Below are 15,153 nucleotides of genomic sequence, written 5' to 3'. Positions count from 1 at the left end.
TATTTACTCCCCTATTAAGTGTTTCTTAAACCTATCATTTCTAGTGTATGCAGTGTTGACAAACTTGTAACCTACAGAGTACTCGTCTCGTATACATATAGATATTCTTAAACCACATGCAGAAGCGGATAATAGAATGTTTTTAAATATACTGACAATATAAACCTACTCAAGGCGGATCAAGGAATATTCCTAAGGGACTAATCAGTAGACACATCTTTTAATTACACCTACACTCCGAACCCAAGGAGAAGAAGGGAAAAGGGGTACACTGTTTTACCTAGTGTGTCTGTCCATCTATCTAGCTGTTTGTGTGTCTGTCCGTAATAAAGTTTTGATCGCAGTTTTCGCAGCAACTACTCATCACAGATGCTTGAAATTTTAGCATATTCTTCACTGAGGCATGCTATATCGTTGCCTCTATTTTTTTTAAATCCGATTTCAACTGCCTGTTAATCCGTGCGTTTGTCGTACAAAGCATAACACATTTCCGTCACAGTTTTTCCAGCAAGTACACATGTACTTATATTGCAGATGCTCGAAATTTTAGCACATACTTTGTTATAGCATGCCATATGATGGGATTTGTATGAATCTGATGTCAACTTCCTATTTGTCCGTGCATATGCCCGTAACTGAACTTGTGTAAATTTTAATTGACATATCAGTGTATATTCATATCAGACCGGGCTATTACTAACGAGCATTGGCTCAAAGACTTGTTTGTGTGGGCTTATTTAGTGTCAAAAGAGAGATGTTCTCAATTTGTCTCGCATCCCCAAGTTTCGTCTTATAAATCGAACGACTCGGACATATTAAAACGAGGAAAAATATTCTTATTTGCGAAATATATTAGAATGGAATTTAAAAAAAATCATTATCTTATCATTTATTGTCATATCATCAAAACTTTACGTGGTATCAGAGCAGAAAATGTCAAAAAAACGCAATGTGCGTTAAAGTGCGTGATTGTGGGGTAAAGGTATATGCGTTCAAATGCGTGATTGTGGGGCAACGGTATATGCGTTAAAATGCGTGACTGTGGGGAAGGGGGTTAAAATCTTTAACATCATCTTTGCTGAAAGATTTCCTAGACACTTGTAAGGTATCTATAAAACCAGTGACAGTGCTAGCAAAACTGTCAAGTAATTTACATTTGACTAGCTGATTCATTAACACTGTTGGGTCAAAACATTGTATATTGTGCCCAACCAAAATAGGTTTACAATCAACAGTCTTCAAAAATTCAACAAACTACTGAACTCCTTCAAAGGGCTCTTTATGGTCCACCTTCTTGCCATTATGCTTCAGCACACAACCAACAAAAGTAAGTCCAGTTGCTGCAGATGCATCAAGACTAATTGGGGACTCCGGTGTCAAGTACATGTTGAACTCTTTCTCTCCACATACAGCTGCAAACTGAACAATGTCTGATGTCCAGGCTGAAATAAATAAAATAAATATTGAAACTCCCATAGTGTATACTTCTAAGTCGAGTGCAACACAATTCTCTTAACCTTATTTAATATATTATATAAACCAGTCGTCTCTAGGTCAAATGCCACGTATGATTTGTTGGTACTTGGTAGTTGATCTAATTTGTTCAAAGAAATGTCTTCCAAATCAACTTCATCACTCAAACCAATTTTGCTGCTGTATGTATCCGCGCAAACATCACACATTTAAATTAAGTTTCAGATAAGTTGTATTTATCTGACTTACCTTCAAGAACAGATTGTGATGCATCTTTTGCAAACATCTCTGACTTCAGCTCTAAACGTCTCCGCTTTGTGCTCCGCTTTGCTTGTTGTAATCGCTTCAGCTTCAGTCTGCTTTGTAGGATTCAGGAATGCTTGAGGGTGTATCTTCCAGGAGACATTGTCAGTCTTTTATTCACCTGAGAAAAATAGCAAATATGAAATTGAAAATTTTTTTCTTGAAAAGAAGAAGAAGAATCAACAGATCCTTATCAATATGTAAAGCATGTTATAATTTTTTTTTTCAAGTAAAGAGATTATATATGTTATGGAGCAGGCACGTAGCATCGTTTTTGAAAGTGGGGGGGCCAACCAGAGAAATTTTTTTTACTTACCTAAAAAAAAGTTGACAAGCAAAAAAGAAAAAGAAAAAAAACAAAAAACCAGGAAAATTAGAAATTGCCCTATTTCGTGGGGGGGGGGGGGGGGGGGGGCAACCAACTCTTCAATGCACATTTTCTATAGTAAAGGTATTGTTTGGGAAAAAAGTGGGGGGGGGGGCAGGCCCCCCCTGGCCCCCCCTGTTGCTACGTACCTGTGGAGTAAAAAATCAAATGTGTCTGCATTAAAATGTATTAACAATAAATTCAAACATTTCATAAATATGATTCTCTAAGAACTTTCAAAACCCTTAAAAATTAATCATGCATTAAAAATGAAACTGGGTCAAGTAAATAAAAAAAAATGTAAACAAGACAAGAACAAAAACTACCCAAACAATTTTATGCTATATATGGGTATTTTTGATGTTTCCTTTTAAATACTTTACTTTATAGACATTACCTAAACTGCCATGAACATCAAAAAAAAACCTTCAAAGAACATCTTTTTTTCATTTGTATACCTCTGTTATATAATTATACCCCTCATTTTTCTGACAGACAGTTGCAGATACTCTACTATGCAGACTGTCTGAACCTCCATAAAACCTATGAACAGTTTAGGTGACATAGTCCAATTAATAAAAAGTATATGTTTTATCTATGTGCATGGTTTTTATCATTTCATAAATTTGAAAATTAAAAATTCTTACATTCTTTTAGGCGCTTTGCTAGAGACCATGTGGTTAAAATTTTCATTCACTTGAGTGGATCCCATCGACACCAACTCAGTTGCCCGGTCTGCATACTTCTCAAACAGTTTTTCTAGAGCTGATCTCAGAGACTCACTTGTTAGAGGTTTCCCATATGGCAAGTTTTTTGGTTTGTAACCAGTTTGTTCACTCCTGCACCATGTGCCACACATGGAATGGCCCCCTATTAAGATTAAATACACTAATACAAATACACCATTCATACATTATCATGAACTCAGACCAATTTCTAAAAATTTCTAAAAATAATTAGAAAACAAAATTATTTTTCTTGCCAATGTCAAACTTAAGGGGGCCGACTATAGTTTTATTGTGTGAAAACTACAATAGCGAAACTCTTCATTTTTGTACCATATATAACTTACATTAACTTCAGTGCACATGCAAAGTTTGGGGGAAATCTACCGTCCAGGTATTTTTGAGGGACCTTCTCAAAATACAGGTACATTCACTATAGGATTATATAGGAAAATGCCAATTTTTAGCACTTTAAAGCAATTCATACAAATACTACAATAGACATTTTGTTCAAACTATAATATTTGATGAGTAATACTATATGATACAATATATGTAAGAAACACAAAATTCTACTGTCTTTTTAAGAGAGGGGGCATCTCCAAATGCAAAAAAATTAGCAAATTTTACTATTTTTATAGAGTACTACAAAATATGACGTAAACAATGGATTCAAAAGAAAACATAATAAAAATATTGGAGATTTTCTAAAATTTCTATCTTTTAAATTTCAAGAGCGTATGTTTATTACTTTTTTTGTAATAATATTTTTATTACCCCATTGTTTAAGAGCTTCAGATTACCATAACGTCAAAAAGACACTGCAGCGACGTCAACCTTCCTATCAATTGCAAAATCGGTTAAAAAATCAGTTATATCAAATTGTAAATATATTTTTATACCTATAATTTCTTAATTTTGTTTAATTTTAATAATTAAGTGAAAAAAAGTTGCATTAAAAACAAAAAAATACACTTCATTTGACTACGATGCGCGAAATATTACGCAATGGAAACTATAGTCGGCCCCCTTAAATATATGTTTATTCTTTTTGCAAGTAGTATTCTTACCATATAAATGAGGAACAATTTTCCTTAGATCATTGGCTAACTTTTCTCGATCTTTAGATGCCTGATGAACACAATATGTAAAGCAACTTTATACGTATTGCTGATTTCCACAACACTTCCAGTAAACCCTTTTTTCATGTGATTGCTGTCCAACTTTTTCTTTATATCTGGATCAACAGTTGCTCTCAATCTGGCTATTGTTGTAGAATCGTCGTCCATTACTATCGTGGTAACCTAACAACATTTTATAATTATAAGCAAAATTAAAAAAACAGTAATGCATTAGCACTTTCATTTACAATCTTCAGATATATATAAATATGTAATAAAGATTTCATGGAAGGTAACATTTTAATTCATAGCGCTTTCACCTCTTAGCTCTTCATGGATTTTGAATATATATATATATACCCCGGTATAAATAAATAAATAGATAAATATATATATATATATATATATATATATATATATATATATATATATATATATATATATATATATATATATATATATATAATCAAACATGTCTATACAATTCATACCTTTTCACCTTGATCTTTTATGCTTTGCACCATCTCGCAAGCCAGAACAGGTTCCATAGATTTGGCTGACCCTGACCAGTTTCGATTGCATTTGTGCTTCCTCACAGGAACATCCTTCCATTTCGCCAAGTCACATATTCTGTTTTTTTTTTTTATTTTACAGCATAACCAACACATTTCTTGGTTTTTTTCCCCAATCAAACTTGCATGTCCTTCAAACATAAAAGAAAATTGTTCAATAGCAGTAAATACTTTGTATTATTTGAGTAATCTGTGAAAAGTCGAAGCATCCAATTCAAATTACTAATTAGGATAATTGATGACTTTTTTAAACATCAAAAAATACCTGTAAGGTTATTGTAGGCACGCCCAATTCCCCGTATTTGCCAGGCCTGTCGAAGCTGACAGTGAGATTGCCATCACTCCTGAAGAAAGATCCAATAATTATCATGCATGAAATTTCTATTTTTTTTTTCAATAATTCAAATTGTTTTGACAAATACCGATAAACGTACTTTTCAACTTCCTCTAATAGACTGGTTCGACAAATTTCTTCTGCCATTTTACTCAGTGTACTGCCAACTTCCCTTTCCCTTTCCTTTAGACCTCCCTTCGAAATTCCTGGAATGTTTAGTACTGCTAAGAAGGCATTTAAATGAGACTCTCCAAAGCCAGCCACCATTGATTATTCCTAAAATATTACAAACACAATTATTTAAAACAATAATCAAAGATTAAAAACACCAATTTACACAATTTTTTCCGAGTTTATTTCAGAACTATAATACACTTACCAACTGCTACTTTCGTATTAATATTCCATGCTTTTCCTCCCTTTTCTGTTAGATGTTTTTTGCTTGTTGGGACATCATTAAGTAGCCTACACTCCTGGTATCTACCCTGCACTTGGAGAATTTGAGCGAGTCCGAATCTAGTCTCTCCAACACCATCGGATAAATGCAAGGGTTGCCCACATCTCTTGCACTCAGTCATTTAAATTATTTGCAAGGATACCAAGTTCGATTATACGTCTACCTTCGCTCCAATCATTTTTACCTGTTGGCTCAACAATTTCTTTTCTAGCAACACGGACATCGCTAACAAGAGGGTCAACACAGTGATACATATGGTTCTCGTTTGTAACTGGAGTGATTTCTGGGGTTTCAACATTTTCTTTGGAAGTATTATCATCACTGCGGCCCCAATGTTTTACACACTCTCTCCTCAGGACTTCATTTTGCCTTATACGAGAGGATTTCACGAATTTCCCCTTCTTATTTCTTGCCGCCATTACTGCGGGATGTTATCGATAAATAATAGTGTAAAAAAGTTGTTTTAAAAGAGTGAATACGCTTCATTTTACTATGAATCGCGAAATATGGTGCAATGGAAACCCAGTCGCCCCCCCCCCCTTAATATTTAAAAATAATATTCAGTCACGGATGATTATTAGAAAAGTAAAATACTTACTTTCCAAATTAAGGAAAAAATATAACTTGATGAAATATATATGGAGATTACAAACAGAATTCAAGCTAAAAAGTAAATTCAAAAAATTCCAATCAGGAGCAGAGCAAACAATGATCGATCTCTAAAGATATGGGATCAGACGCCATGGAGGAATGATCATCCCTGTCGATCGGCCACACTCACCGTGTGCTCCTTGTCATTATCGGGAAATAACAGAAAATCCAAAGTGACTTAATGACTTTAAACGAGACTGTTGATATTCTTGTTTCATCGACTTGTTTGTCAATAACTTACCCGTTTTAGAAGTTGTCCATAATTATTCTCTTGCGTTTCGAATCAATTGAGAGATTAAAACCCCATACGCATGTGATAAGGGTCTGTTCACTGCATAAGTGAGGGCAGTTGAAGATCAAAATGTTTAGTCATTACATTTAAAAATCAGAAAGCTTTGTCGTTAGAAAACCAAAATAAGAGGCCTATGGGCCACATCGCTCACCAGAGTAACTTTAGAGATGCTTTTTTTTTTTAACCAGAATTCCCTCCTTGTAATACCTATTGTGGCCATATTCCCACCCCGGGATCATGATTTTTACAATATAAAATTTTCACTACCCCAGGATGCTTCTACATAAGTTTCAACTGAACTGGATTATTGGTTCTTGAGAAGAATATTTTAAAAGATTTTTCCAATATATTTTTAATGTAAAACTAGGATTCCCTATTGTGGCCCCGCCCTACTCCCGGGGATCATGATTTTAATAATTTAGAATTTACACCATCCCAGGATGCTTCAACATAAGTGTCAGCTTTTTTGGCTCAGTGGTTCTTAAGAGGAAGTTTTTTAATGACCCCACCTTATTTTTGTCTTTTCTTGATTACTATAGTAACTACCTTGTAAGGGGACATGGCCCTTCAGTTTAACAATTTAAACTCCCCATCACCAAAGAAAGATGCTTTGTACCAAGTTTGGTTAAAACTGGACCAGTGCTTCTTGAGAAGAAGTTAAAAATGTGAAAAATTTACAGACGGACGGACGGACAGACAGACAGACAGACGGACGACGGACAGCGGGTGATCAGAAAAGCTCACTTCAGCTTTCAGATTAGGTGAGCTAAAAGCAGTTTAAGAACTCTAAAATCAAACTACCTTTCCCCAAGGTTGTGTTGGGCCAAGTGGCCAACCCTCTCATAGAAAGCTAATTTACCTCACCTCACCTATCCTCGTCATGCCCGCTGGCACATAAGTTCCCAATACGTACACTGCCATCACCTGCCTCTGTCATTGGCTGCTGCCCTCGCTGACGCACAGCTATTCCATCCCAGCTGTAGCCTTTTTTGCTCCGTGGTCCTTCTGAGTTGTTTTTTGCCGACCTACTTTCCACTTTCCTTCAGGATGCCATGCCAGTGCGGTAGTACATATCCTGATATTATCCATCCTCAGTACATGGTCAATCCAATTCCAGTTCTTATGAGTTATTATCTCACTTGCTCTAATTGTCTTTGTTTTATGATGGAGTTCTTCATTTGACATTTTCTCAGGCCATCTTACTCTCAGGATCTTTCTAAAAGCATCTATTTCTGGAATATTCCAATTTTCCTTTTGTTTCTCTCCATTGTTTTACATGTTTCGCTTCCATACATCAGAACTGACAGGACCAAGCTGTTAAATTACTTTTGTTTGGATGGAAAATTTTGATGAGGTCCAGAGTTTTCTGAGCCTTCCAAATTGAGACTTAGCTTTCCCAGTCTGTTGGAAATGTCTTCATCAGATCCTCCCTTTTTTGTTATCACAACCCCAAGATAAGTAAAGATTTCTACATCCCCAGGTCTTGTCTGACTCTACTATATCAGAGTTGAGTCTCATTACTTTGGTTTTTCTCAATGAAGATTGTCTAGCAATTTCATTTAGTCTTCGTGTCTTTTGTTGGATGTCCCAAAATTTTGAGGAAATTAGAGCAAGATCATCTGCGAAGTCTAGATCTTAAAGTTTTGTTATGAAATGACATCTTGTTTCTGTTGGTTCTGTTTCTGTAGTTCTTTTCATAACGAAGTCTGTAACCAACAGAAATAGGAATCCAGACATTGTGCAACCCTGATTCAATCCTGTTGTTACCCGGAACCAGAATGTTTCTTCTCCATCTCAAGGAATGCACATTGGAATGATTCATATAGGAGTTTTACCATTCTGACCAGTTTGTCTCTGGGATGCCATAAATCTTCATGATAGACCAAAGGCTCTTTCTGTGAATGGAATCAAACGCCTTTCCAAAGTCAACATAATTTACAAACAATGTTGATTTTCATTCGGTACATTACTCTATGATGTTACGGAGTTTTAATAAATGTTCTGTTATACTCCTTCCTTTTCTAAAGCCAGCTTGTTCCTCGTGCAGCTGTTTTTCCATCTTGGATTCTTTATATCACTATCCTGGAGAATGCTTTGCTTGGCATAGGCAAAAGTGTTATAACTCTATAATTATCGCATATCGATCTATCAACTTTCTTTGGAATCTTCACTATCAGGCCTTTACTGCAGGCCGATGGCATAGTTTCTTGTTTCCAAATTGTTGAAAAGAGGTCTTCAAAATGTTTTACATGTTTCGCTTCCATATATCAGAACTGACAGGACCAAGCTGTTAAATTACTTTTGTTTGGATGGAAAATTTTGATGAGGTCCAGAGTTTTCTGAGCCTTCCAAATTGAGACTTAGCTTTCCCAGTCTGTTGGTAATGTCCTCATCAGATCCTCCCTTTTTTGTTATCACAGCCCCAAGATATTTAAAGGTTTCTACATCCCCCAGGTCTTGTCTGACTCTACTATATCAGAGTTGAGTCTCATTACTTTGGTTTTTCTCAATGAAGATTGTCTAGTAATTTCATTTAGTCTTCGTGTCTTTTGTTGGATGTCCCAAAATTTTGAGGAAAGTAGAGCAAGATCATCCGCGAAGTCTAGATCTTAAAGTTTTGTTATGAAATGACATCTTATTTCTGTTGGTTCTGTTTCTGTAGTTCTTTTCATAACGAAGTCTATAACCAACAGAAATAGGATTCCAGACATTGTGCAACCCTGATTCAATCCTGTTGTTACCCGAAACCAGTATGTTTCTTTTCCATCTCAAGGAATGCACATTGGAATGATTCATATAGGAGTTTTACCATTCTGACCAGTTTGTCTGGGATGCCTTAAAGTTTCACGATAGACCAAAGGCTCTTTCTGTGAATGGAATCAAACGCCTTTCCAAAGTCAACATAATTTACAAACAATGTTGATTTTCATTCGGTACATTATTCTATGATGTTACGGAGTGTTAATAAATGTTCTGTTATACTCCTTTCTCTTCTAAAGCCAGCTTGTTCCTCGTGCAGCTGTTTTTCCATCTTGTATTCTTTATATCACTACTAGTATTCTGGAAAATGCTTTGCTTGGCATAGGCAAAAGTGGTATAGCTCTATAATTATTGCATATCGATCTATCAACTTTCTTTGGAATCTTCACTATCAGGCCTTTACTCCAAACCGCTGGTATGGTTTCTTGTTTCCAAATTGTTGAAAAGAGTTCTTCAAAATATCTTACTGTTGTCTCTATGTCTGCTTTTAACATCACAGTTGTTATCCCATCTTTTCCTTCAGCTTTTCCAGTCATTAGTTTCTTTATAGTCTTGACGTTTTCCTCTTTCCGTGTGGAACTTGTATCCATCTTATCTTTCTACTGTTCTTTAACTTCAAATGGATGTTAGGGTTGTGGGCGGTTTTTTATATTTCTTGAAAGTGCTCTTTCTACCTTTCCTTTCTTTCATCTTGACTGCTCAGGATCTTGCCATCTTCATCCCTTACTGCTGTTGTCATGCCTTTCTTCTCATCACTTAGCACTCTAGTTATCTCATACATTGTTTTCATGTGCCCATTACTTGCTGCTCTTTCTGCTTCCGTAATCATGTCTTTTGTCCAATTTCTCCTGTCATTCCTCATACATGTATTGCATTTTGCCTCTTAGTCTTTAATTGAATATTTGTTTTTAAAGCTTCTTTTTAAGTTTTCTGATTTGCTGTTGGTGAGTTGGAGTTTTAGCTGGTTCCTTTCTTCTACCACCTTCCAAGAGTCTCTGCTCATCCAAGGGTTTTGTCCCTTTTCTTTTACTCCAAGTATGCTGTCTGCTGTCTCGTTGTAACCTTTTATCATAATTTCCCAGATGCCTTCAACAATTTCCAATCCTTCTTGCACCTGGAATTTATTTTTCAGCTCCAGAGTGAAAGTACTCCTTTTCTATAGCTGTTGTTGTTTTGTGACATCATACATCTGCGTGTGTCTGCAATTTGCTTTTGTTTCTTCCATTTTATTCTGATCTTACTCCTTATTAGTTCATGATCACTGCTTGCATCAGCTCCCCTTTGCCCTTGTATCTGAGATGAAAGTTCTTTGTTGTTTTGATCTGAGCACATGATCAATTTGGATTTCGGTCTTTCCATAGGGTAAGATCCAGGAGAACTTGTGTCTTGGTTTATGAGGAAGTATTGTTCCTGTTACTATACTATGACTAAATTGTCGAGTTCACACGTATCCAAGTCGTTCTCCGTGCGTTTTCATTTCGCTCTCCCATTCCATGTTTACCCATATCACTTTCATGGCCTTTGTTGTTTCTACCAACCTTTGCACCGAATCTCCAATAATGAGCAGTATGTCATGTTTTGGAATGTTATTTTAATTTCCTGCAATTGTTCCACGAATGCTCCCTTTGTCTCTTCAGGGCTATATTTTTTGGTTGGTAAACTACTATCAGGATTATCTTTAGAGTTGAGGTATAGAATCTTGCATAAATCAATCTCACGACCCTCCTAGAAAAAGCTAATTTACGAAAGGATCAATAATAAACCAAAAGCGAACATAACCTTGACCAGATTGGACCTAACGTTTCTTCATGAAGACGTTTCTTCATTGCTGTGCAATGAAAGCCAAGAGAAAGCTGCAAAGAATTCTTTTTATGGACACCCAGGCAAACCTAGATCAGAACTAGATATCATCGTGATCGTGATTTCTCAATGGAAAGAAAGAAACTGAGCACCAAACAAAGATTTTCAACACAGAGGCTATTTTGGACCTTGGCACTTGACCTATAAACTTCGTTCTAGGTCACTGCACATCCATTGACCAGTGGCACTCTGTGAGTATGAACCACTTTGAACCAATGGGAGAGAAAATATGCTCCGGAGAATTTTTCATATAATTCTGCCATGACCTTAACCTTAGGTCTAGGAACATGATTCAAGGTCACTGTACACCCTTTACCAAAAGGCACCCTGTGGGTGAAGTATGAGCCAGATTAAGCCAAGGAGAGAGAAGATATGCTTCGGACAAGAGATCTCGGACGGACAAACGGATGGATGGACGGACGGACAGACTGATCACTATAGGGCGCCTGTAGAGCGGAGCCTTAATAATTTTCTAATCAGAAAGGACTTGAAGTAGCAAAGGAGATAAACACTACAATATATGTCTTCTAGAACTGAGTGAGACGGGGTGGCTGCAGACAAAACAGTTGAGTCTGACCACACGAGAAACACTGTTAACGTTGTATTCAGTTAACACCGTGGAGGGAGCCCCTCTCCACAGGTTTAGGTCTGATGCTATCTATAGTGGCACATCTCCTCTCTTGTCGGAAGTGAATTACTTTTCGACTGATAAATGAGGGGTTTACATTGAAGAAGCTCGACCGGAGATGTCTGAAATGATTTAATTGACAAAAAAAGTATCTCAAAGTGAACGATGTGATTTTGAAGCGTGGGTGCCTGAAATTGAGCTAGGTACCTAGTAGTAAAAATAATTAAATGTGCCCCGTGTACGAAACAAGTGCCTGTGTCTGAACTTGTAAACTCTCGGATAATAACAGCTGAGTTCAACACCAAAAAAAAAAACAGATAAAATTGAACATTATCCAGTGTTACGCTCCCACCAATGACACTGAAGACAAAAAAAAAAACTTTTACCAGTAATAATAGGCAGTCTTGGGTAAAGCAAGAAAGAAAGATATAACAATACTTCAATATATGGGCGACTTCAAGCTACAACATTTGCTAAAAAGAAGTTATGGGCACACAGGGACTGTATTATATAATTGAGAACGTTAAGAGATTTGCAGACCTTTGCTCTCTTGACCAGCCTGTCGTAAAAATGCATCTTCCCTCATTTTCTTATAAACGGATTCAAAAGACCATATGGAGATCCCTTAATTACCATGATACAGAGAATCAGATCGACAATAGTTGCATCAAAGAATTTCAAAAAGCATGCAGGTAATTATTATTTCAGGGTGATTAGGGGAGTAGACATTTCAGCAGACAACGCTTAAATAAGATTAAAAACATGAAGAGCAATAGGTACAACGTTATGTCCTCAACACAAAAAAGTGAGGACACTCAGGACAGCATTCTACTTTAGCTTGTCCAGCAGATTCCAGCCGTTACAAGACCAGCTAGAAAACAATGATACCAACATCAGCTTCGAGACCCAAAAGGAGCACATCAAGGAAATGTGGCGAGACACGTACATGTGAAGTCCTCGACAGAAGAAAGAGTGGAAGAAAGATAATCTCAAGACAAAGAGCGGGTCTCAGTTTATACCAGAAGGAAACTGGATGTGAGGATGGAAAGGATAGAGGCGCTGAACGCAGGCCGGATAAGAGAAGAAAATGCAAAAGCTCAAAGGAACTTCAAAGCCGCAAATAAAATAATTTAAACAGGATCACATTTACAACCTGGTCAAACAAGCTAAAAAAAAATAGCTGGACAGAGAAACTTTAGAGAACTGAATATTGTCACAAAAAGCTTTCCAACAATATCCAGGAGAAAGACAAGCCAATGAAGATCAACACGAGAAACTCCTACAAACAACCAGCCGATACTGCAAAAAGCCATCAAAGACAGAAACCAGGAAAGAAATTACCACACTTAAAGAGCGGAAAAGCGACAGGGTCTGATGAGATACCAGCGGAAACCATCAAAGCTGACAGAGACAGCTGTTAACATCTTGCACAAACTTCTTTCAAAAGATTTGGAAGAAAACATTCCACAGAAATGGAGAGTGTACCTTATTCAGCTGCCAAGGAAGAAAGATCTGATGCACTGCAGTAACTACAAGGGAATTATGCTCCTGTCATTGCCTGGCAAAGTCCTCCATAATATCCTTCTCAAAAAGACAAAAGAAGCAATGGACCCAAAGCTCTGTGACCAGCATGCTGATTTTAGATGCTGCAGATCATGTCCTGACCAGATAGCCACTTCGCATATCATCATTGAACAATCAATGGAGTGAATGTTCCCTATTTATATCAATTTCGACGTTCCTCGATTACAAGAAAGCGTTTGACAGCAGTGACTGAGAAACGCTGTTGAAGATACTTAGGCAGTACCCGAGAAGTTCGTTCCCCTGATTCGTAACATCTACATCGTGGCATGAAATGCAGGATTGCCAATGTTGGAAAGATGTCTGAGAACTTTGAGGTCAAGACAGGAGTCAGAGAAGGATGTTTGTTGTCACCTTTTCCTCTTGGTTAGACTCGATCATGAGGACTACCACTTCAGGCAAAAACAATGGTATACAGTGGACACTCCTGATGCAACTTGAGTATCTCAAATTTATCGATGACCTAACTAACTTTTCGCACAAATACAGTCAGTAGCAGGTCTAAACAACTCACCCTGCAAAAACATTATCAGGAACAGCACTCAAGATCAAATGCAAAAAAATAGAATTGATGAAGATCAACAGCTCTGTTCCATTCTAGTCACAGATGGTGATGAGCTTATCAGAAAATGCTAGTCCTTCATCAGACGATCTAATTTGAAGGTGTAGTGGACAGGTTGGGAGGCATTAACCGTGACATCGTCAAGAATTATCCAGGCAAGAGCTGCGTCTACCATGCTAAAGAACATCTTGACCTTGAAGAACATCCTCAGTACTATTAAACCGCCAACCCTTATCTCCAATGTTAATTTTGGAGGCTGGATTAGACACACCCTTGGAAAGTCATCTTCCAGCACCACACGCACGGCCCTGATCGAGAACCTGCAAGGCAAGAGAAAGAGGGACGTCCAAGAAACATCTGTAAGCGTGACAAAGAGGCAGAATAAAGGGGCAGGCTATGACCTGGCACGATACAACAAAAGCAGTCTAGAATCCTGTTCCATGAAGGACTTTCGACGATGGCGAATGATCCTCACTGACGAAAGACCTAAGTATCCATGTCAAGTCCATTTTTATTGAAACTAGTTATATTCATATTAATGAACTAACATTTTAGTCATTGTTAAAATTTAGCTAAGTACGATTTCTATTAAATCATTATAACTTTTCTGATCAATATGTAACGGAGACATGTTTATAACCAAGAATGGATTTGAACCCGGGATCTCTTGCAAGCAAATCAGTGCGCTGCAAATCGAGCTAAAAGGTTATATGCTTTTAACATTGATCGACAGCGCACTAGAATAGCATGTTAGAGGTCCGATTCGGAAGCCCAAACTGTCTGGCTGTTAGTTTGGCGCCCACGTTTGAATCCAGACATTTTCTTGTGGATGAAAGTAATTGCCGAAGAAAATTAAATCAGATGTTTTATACGTGCAAGTTTGATCTGGTGCATATGGCAGTCAACCTGCAGGTTAACATTATTTCGTATCTTCTAACTTTTCATTCTAAGAAGAGAAATTTTTTTCTGATGCTTGAAGTAAAATGATTTCCAAAGTAGTTCAAGAATATTAACTTAAATATGGAGGTGCTTTGTACCACTTCTTATAAACCTTGATCAACATGCCATTAAATGATGAATTTATATAACATTAGCAGTGTTCTACCAAATCGCTTGAATTTGGTGTTCTTATTCCGTAACAAAAGTGGTACAATGAAACCGCAGAAATTGAAAACAGAACTAAAATTGCTTATTTCGGGAATGAGAAAAAATTGCAACAGCAGAAAATACAACCCATTAAAATATTTGTTTCAAAAAGAATAGATTTTATTAAATGTTTATACTTATTGAAAATCACTTTATTTAAATTATTACATGGCAATATCATAGAACGAATAAGTTTCATTATTTTGTCCATGTAGTCAAATTCTTGGCTCTTGGGTTACTAAGACAAACTGTTGTCTTACACAAGGCTGCAAACAACCTACAAAAATACTGAAAAGAGGAACTCTGTAAATCAGAACTGAC

At 36.8% G+C, this 15,153-nt stretch overlaps 1 pseudogene; it reads right to left on the bottom strand.

Annotated features, from left to right (window-relative positions):
• Positions 1 to 1,764: 1,764 nt before the first annotated feature.
• On the bottom strand, positions 1,765 to 5,771 carry LOC134231194 (uncharacterized; annotated as a pseudogene).
• Positions 5,772 to 15,153: the final 9,382 nt, after the last annotated feature.

This window comes from Saccostrea cucullata, unplaced genomic scaffold (genome assembly GCF_032062105.1).
Source record: "Saccostrea cucullata isolate Sc308-1 unplaced genomic scaffold, CSIRO_AGI_Scuc_v1 ctg1020, whole genome shotgun sequence".
Taxonomy (NCBI): domain Eukaryota; kingdom Metazoa; phylum Mollusca; class Bivalvia; order Ostreida; family Ostreidae; genus Saccostrea; species Saccostrea cuccullata.
Note: the sequence above shows the minus strand (reverse complement) of the source record. Positions and strands in the feature narration are given on the sequence as shown.